The sequence below is a fragment of the Nothoprocta perdicaria genome, unplaced genomic scaffold (genome assembly GCF_003342845.1).
Source record: "Nothoprocta perdicaria isolate Ctin4 unplaced genomic scaffold, notPer1 scaffold_232, whole genome shotgun sequence".
NCBI classification, from domain to species: domain Eukaryota; kingdom Metazoa; phylum Chordata; class Aves; order Tinamiformes; family Tinamidae; genus Nothoprocta; species Nothoprocta perdicaria.
The window spans coordinates 152,076-158,758 of record NW_020455458.1 but is presented as its reverse complement, the minus strand read 5'-3'; the positions used below and the strand labels follow the sequence as shown (position 1 = coordinate 158,758).

The 6,683-nt window shown below is 36.1% G+C and overlaps 1 protein-coding gene across 5 annotated transcripts in view; it reads right to left on the bottom strand.

Annotated features, from left to right (window-relative positions):
- Nucleotides 1-4,956: 4,956 nt before the first annotated feature.
- OPA1 (OPA1, mitochondrial dynamin like GTPase) overlaps nucleotides 4,957-6,683 on the bottom strand; it is a 42,780-nt gene continuing 41,053 nt past the window's right edge. For 4 of the 5 annotated variants that reach the window (XM_026039559.1, XM_026039562.1, XM_026039560.1 and 1 more), the window contains one exon: nucleotides 4,957-6,597. The gene's annotated coding sequence lies outside the window, so the exon portion shown is untranslated. The remainder of the gene's footprint in view (nucleotides 6,598-6,683) is intronic. The other variant, XM_026039558.1, reaches the window with a different exon arrangement.

Here is a 6,683-nt window from a genome sequence, read left to right as displayed (position 1 = left end):
TTGATTTCACTGAGGATTCAGGAGATATTCTAAAGTCCAGGAAATGCTATTCCCTTGTTCTCATGTGRAAATAGCCTCTTGACACCAACTCATCCCCAAAGATTCTTCCCTGGCCACTAACTATTAACTTCTCTGATACTGACTTCTAATAGTATTTGTCCTTCAGACTAGATTAGATGCTTAAATACATTTTGTTCTGGGCTATGTGTAGAAAAATGTGCAATTCARTATTTCTGAGGTAGTCAACATGTCTTTTCATTGCACATGTATGTATGCCTAGTATAGATGCTGAAATACAGACACATTTATCAGTTATGTTCTACATCCTTGTACTAAAATCAAAACACCAGAAATGAAAGTGAAAAAGGATGTGAAAAGTCACATGAATATAATATATAATATATAAATTTTTCAAGCCAGACGGCACTATTAAGAACATCTAATCTGACCTTTAGGACGGAGAATGTCACCCAGCGTGGGCGCGATTTACATGCCAATAGGACAGAGGAGGATGGGGGAAGAAGTTTGTTCTGTCAGGAAAAGCCAACGGGGCATGTAAAAACAGGCAACAAAGAGATATAGAGATAGTACTTTATAGATAATCTATGCTCAACTCTATTACCATTAAACTTATCCAATACCAGTTCTCAGATACCCAGATGATTTGGGGGTATTTGAAAATAGAAAATTTTCTTTTACTGAAAAGCAAWGATGCATTATTTTCCCCAGCTGAAATGATGAGACTGCATCAACTGACAAGAAGCAAAACGCCCCTTTTAAACAGAAAGCTCTTATTTTCTTTTGGACAATAGCATCCAGTGATCAGTGACAACTGATCTTAAAGTTATGAAGCACACATTTAATAAATTTAAAAAAAAAAAAGAAAAATCCATTATCAGAGTTCCATGAGTCACTTAGCAAGAAATTTAGGCAAGGGTGGCTTTTCTGCTTGCATGAAATACTTATTCCAGAATTTGTCCTGAACTACAATAATGTGCACAAACAAATGCCTTCCAGCTGAGGTGCGTTTGAGGCTTGCAATGACTAGATGAGCTCATCTTCCACATGAGATACTTAAAGGCACCACAGAAGAACTACAAATGAAGTGTGAGCAAAGAGCTTGTCTTGAGGATGCCCTGAATCTTTGCAGTCTGTTGAAGTTTGATTTTCAAGCTTAATCCTATTTGTTTCATATCATGGCATTACCAGGAAGTTTTATGAACACCTGCAGAACATTTGTCAACACCCATAAGAATCAAAATGATAAATATACCTTCAGTCTGTACCTTCAAGCTACGCTGCACCATTTACATATATATATACACACACATATACGTGTGTGTGTGTATGTTTAAGAACACACTTACCTGGGGCCCTTATCCTTTCATTTCAGTTTTTACTTTTAATGTCTGTATCTTTCCTACTAACTGTGAGTACATACTAGCTGAAGTTCTTGCAGATTTGCAGCAATGTCCGCTTTGCCTTGTGGAAAACTCTGTAAAAAGATACATGAAACACAGTGATGAGGTCATATCACAGGCATCCCAYTGAATTTCTAAGTAGATGGGGGTTTTTGGCACATCTGCCATTTTCCTCTCAAAGATACTGGCTGATGTTGCAATCCAAGTTTTACATAACATTTCAGATACTTTCATGAATACTAAATCTCAATTAAGSTAGATTTTTTCCTAGTTTAACTATAATTCCACATTTCAGATACTACAGATTTACATGTACATTAAGGACTTTGAGGGAATACCATTTATTTATTAAAAAAACATTTGACACCTTAGGAATGCATTACTATAGAATAGTAATAACCCTCARTATAGAATAACCCTGAAAACATCACAGCATTTCTGTGCAGAGGGCAGACTTAGGATGGCTATGCAGGAGAGCTAAGGTGACATTCCCACCTCACATTTTGCCCTTGGGTCATGTTTCTCTACTCCTGCAAAAGCATCTCCAGCAAGTCTGGTTGAAAGAAATTACTGCTCCTAAAACTCACCTTTGGTATGCAAGGAACCACTACTTTCCTTATAATCAAATACATGATCCAAGGTCAACCCCTAAGTGTTTAACCAACTGCAGAAAAGGATTGGAGAGGCTCCTTTGCAGATAGTTGCTGCCAACTCCAACTGTAATCAGCTTTTGCTTTGGCCTCTGTGACTTCTTCCCAATTAGAAAGAGAAACACAGGGCTGCTCAGAGGTTGCTTTGGTTTGCTCCTTGTGTGCTCTCAAGACAGATGTTTCATGGCATGAGAGAGGACAAACACATGCTTGCTCAAAAGCAGGTGTCCAGGTGTTCAAGTCAAGCTGAATGTGACAGGAGTCAACCCGCTGCTCTCTCCCTTCATCTGGCAATTCCAAGGGACCGAGCGTGTCGGGACGTGCACCCACACCACTTTCTGCTCGGSTGAATTCAGACAAGGTCTGCATTAACTCCCCAACCTGCAAGAAATTATTTGAAACAAAAGGTTCATAGTTGTCCCGTTCCCTCCAACAAGCCTGGAAACAAACAGTACAGGAATGAGGTCAGAGAGGAATCATCCGCCTACCGGACCACTGAATTCATTTACCTACCTCAGAGCCCATTCAAGGCAAGGGGTGGGACGGGGAACAAGAGATGATATAAAGCAGAATGAAGCTCTGGGGTCGCTTGCTACATTACAAGATTTGACAGGCCCTTGCCAGCCTTCAGCTTCTTTGTGTCTTTCACATAATAGAGAAACACAAACTGAGCAGCCTGTGATCTGGGAGTTGCTCTATTAGACATAGCAAAACCTTTGCAAATGCTAATAGTATTGTAGCATCCTGCCAGGCTGCCACACAAAAAAAGGATGTTGATTTTCACATGAACCAGAACAGACTTATTGTACGTAGGGTTGCAATGAATGTTCCATTTCTAAACATCAAACGCCATAAGCAATTGGCTTGTGAGGATGAGTCAAAATACTGCTATAAAAGTTCTTAAATATACCAAGCATGCCGACACCTTAACATTTTAGGGAAGTTAATGAAAAGAGAACAATATTTAAATAGAGGTGAAAGTAATCCCTGCTTAGAACTTTTACTGTGAAATAATTTCTGAATCTAAAGAGACTTTTGCTATCTAACTGCAGCAATCTGGAAGAGATGCTCCTATACGAAACACCAACATGAAGATTAAACCAAGGGCACAGCTTATGGCATTTCCAGTCTCGTTCAGTGATGCCCAACTCATTCTTGAAAAAAACAATCTCTAAAATGTTAAAGAAGATGGAGCACTTACAGTTAATAAGCTTTAAAAGAAATTGTGTAAGATACCCTTCTAGGGAATCTCACACCTTCCAAATCTCACTAAGGACCAAATCTTACCTAGAACCACATTTTGATTTCCTCAAAGGCTCTTGGGTCAAATCTGTGGATCACATATTTCAACATTTTTGRCATAAACTGATGAAATCTCTTGTACCTTTTTAACACCACCCTAAATTGCTTTTGAGATGTATTCAAAAAGTCAACTCTCCAAACCTTTGCTCTAGAAACACATTATCAGTGCTCAGTTTACATTCAAAACGTACTCAGTCACCAACAGCTCAAAATATACCGGATAATGAAAGAGAGCATACCAGTGTATTAGGAAGGGCTAGGGAATTTCTTTGGCGTTTTTGTCCTCTAAACTAACTTGACACTTTTAGTGCATTTCTGAGTCTCATACTCTTGTAATTTAGGATGACATTACTAAAAATCACTAAGAAAGATCAACTCTGTTGACATTTGTAAAAGCCCCAACTGTGCCATTTTCATGAAAAACTGTCAGAAAAGCCCTTTATTGTTAATACTTAATTCTTATTTCATTAACTGATCAGTTTATGGAAAAAAAAGAAATATCTTTCTTACATGACAGCAAACAAAATGCATTGGAAATATTAATTCAGATAATAATTATATTTGCATTCCTCCATCCCTTCTCTAACCTCAAAAAGCCTTAAAAAGCCTCAAAAGGAATTACAGATTAGTCTTCATTACTCAGAAATCATTAGTTTATGCATAATCTTATTACACAGAAAGATATTCTACACTTGTAAAATATGTAAGGACGATTTTTGAAGTTTYAGTTAAAAATAATCTGATATATTAATTTTAGTAATTTCAAACCTGTTTTGCCTAACTACAGTGACTCTGCAAATAGAAAGTTGGGAAATACACTTTTCCATAACACATGAACCACAGACAGTTCAAAAAATTGTGTTCACTACATAAAAAGCATGTACATCATCATCATCACATCCTTACTATATAACATAATTACAACTAAATATCCTCCAAAACAATCTTTACATGGAGTGATTTTTAAAGTGACCAGGTAATAGCAATTACCAAAAATATTCTTATCTTTGCTTACCTTAAGAAAGAGTTAAGCACAATTTACCATTACTTTTCTTCCTTCTATCCTAAAAAGGAGGGAATCCTATAAAAAACATCTTATCTAGCTCTTGTATTATAAAAATCATAAGGCTATTTATATAGTAAAATAACACTTCGCACAATTACTACTAAGTTGATGCTGACAGCACTTTACACATTTTAAAATCATTAACAGTATACCCTTTTTACTGTTTAATAAAAGAGAAAAAGAAGGCCAAAGTGACTGTTAAATTAGGTGCAACAGCACCATGTTCAAAACTCTKATTTTATTTTTCCTTCAGTTACATTTGTATTCAATAAATACCTAATTTTCATGGAATACAACATGCTAAGTCTTCGATGAGCAGCTTAGAGAAGTCAGAACTAAAACCACAAGGACATCACACTAAAAAGATGAATGCTGGACCACTGGATGTGAAATTTTGCAACATTTACATTACTTGGAAGTTTCCAACAGTGATCTCTTCACATAGATGCAAGAGGATTTTTTTTCTTTTTTCCTTTTTTTTTTTTTTTTTTTAACAAAGAGGCATTTAACACAAGTACAGATATATTTCACTTGCTATACAACCTATTCAATCTGCCCTCAAATTTGCACATTCAGATAACAATGACAACAGAACCCATATTCTCATTTTTCCATCCTCAAACACTCATTTTCAGAAAGTGGTTTTAAATAGAAAAAAATGTCAAACATGCATTTAGATCACCTTGAAGTATTTAAGCTTTCAATACCATTTTATGAGTAGCTCTGTGTTAACTTTTGATTTACTGGACTAAATATTTTTAACTGAACGTTTGGGAAACACTACCAAATTTTCAATGGAGTAAACAGAAACACTAAGTGCGAGTACATGTTCAGACCTCTCTCTTTTAATTGCAATTCAAAATCATTTCTCCAAAGAGGATAAGAAACCTATGTCTTTTTTTTCCATCTACATGATCAGACAACTGCAAAACAAACTTGTTTACTATCTTCATAGAAGTATTCAGCAGTGTATCCAGATCATTTGATAAATAGAAGTTTGTTTTATCACAATTGGTTGCAAAGTGTAGATATAAAAATATGGAGGTGGTAAATCACGAGGCAGCTATGACAGAGTGCCTAAATCACGCTTAAAATTTGTCAGAAACAACATTTCTATGGCAACACTAACTAAAAGACAGTAAAAGGAAACTATTTTTCCCATCCTAAACAGTGATCATGTGGCTATGGAGGCACCTGGTGCATAACATTTCTAAAACAGTAATTTTGGTCTTATGAAAGCTATTAGAAAATGAATATAGCTTTGCCTTTTTCTTTAAGCTTTGGGGATTGGACAAGTTGGAATCGTACAGAATATCTTTCTAAAATCCACACACGCTCAATCACTTCACATTGCAACTAAAGAGAAGGGAAGAGTTGACAAGGAAATCAGTCTGTGCAATGCTCAAATTGAAATGTAATAGGTTATGATTCAGAATAACAATATATATTAGGAAAGAATCAGTAAAAGGAGCGGCTGTTGACATTATTTCCTGAGCCAGACCTTTTAAGGTGTCATTGAAAAGCAGTCTGTACTTTCACTTGAAAGCTCTTGAAGAATTCCTCGGCTGACGTCTGTCAAGAATTTAAGAATTTAACAAAATCCACAACTTCCTCTCAAGATCACTCTTCAATATCGTGCTTATAAATCTGTACCAGAGTGATCAGAGAATGCTTCAACACACAGCATAACAAATACAAATGGTATTATTTAGAAGGGCATTTTAATGTATATACAAATAAAAAAGCTAGGTCAAATTAACAGGATCATCTGCGAGCAGAAACTGACTGCTGATAAAACCACTTTATGAATCTGATCCAGCCTCACCATACATAACAGGTGCCATGAAGAAAAGTCTTTCTTTCTCTCATGAAAAGAAAAAAGAGAACCCCAAGACTAACTGTACAGCTTCAGCAATCTCCCACATTTCAGCAAGACACAAGTCAGATTCTTCTGTCATGTACATCTAGCTTCAAGAAGTAGAAGAGTGGGTGGGTTTTACTCAAATTTCTTAATCCTCTCAGAAATTATTTCCTTTCTCCTTGAACATAACAGGATGCTCTGCAAAAGACAGGTAAGAGTGGTACAGAAAAGCCATTTCATTTGGTTTTCTCGTGCAAGATATCCTGGAAAAGGCTGCATTCTTGTGAAAGATTGCTGCTGAAACAGAAAGGAGATGGACTTTAGAATGTATGCAAATAGCACTAACAAGTTAGATTTTTTTTATGTTTTAAGAATCAATAACA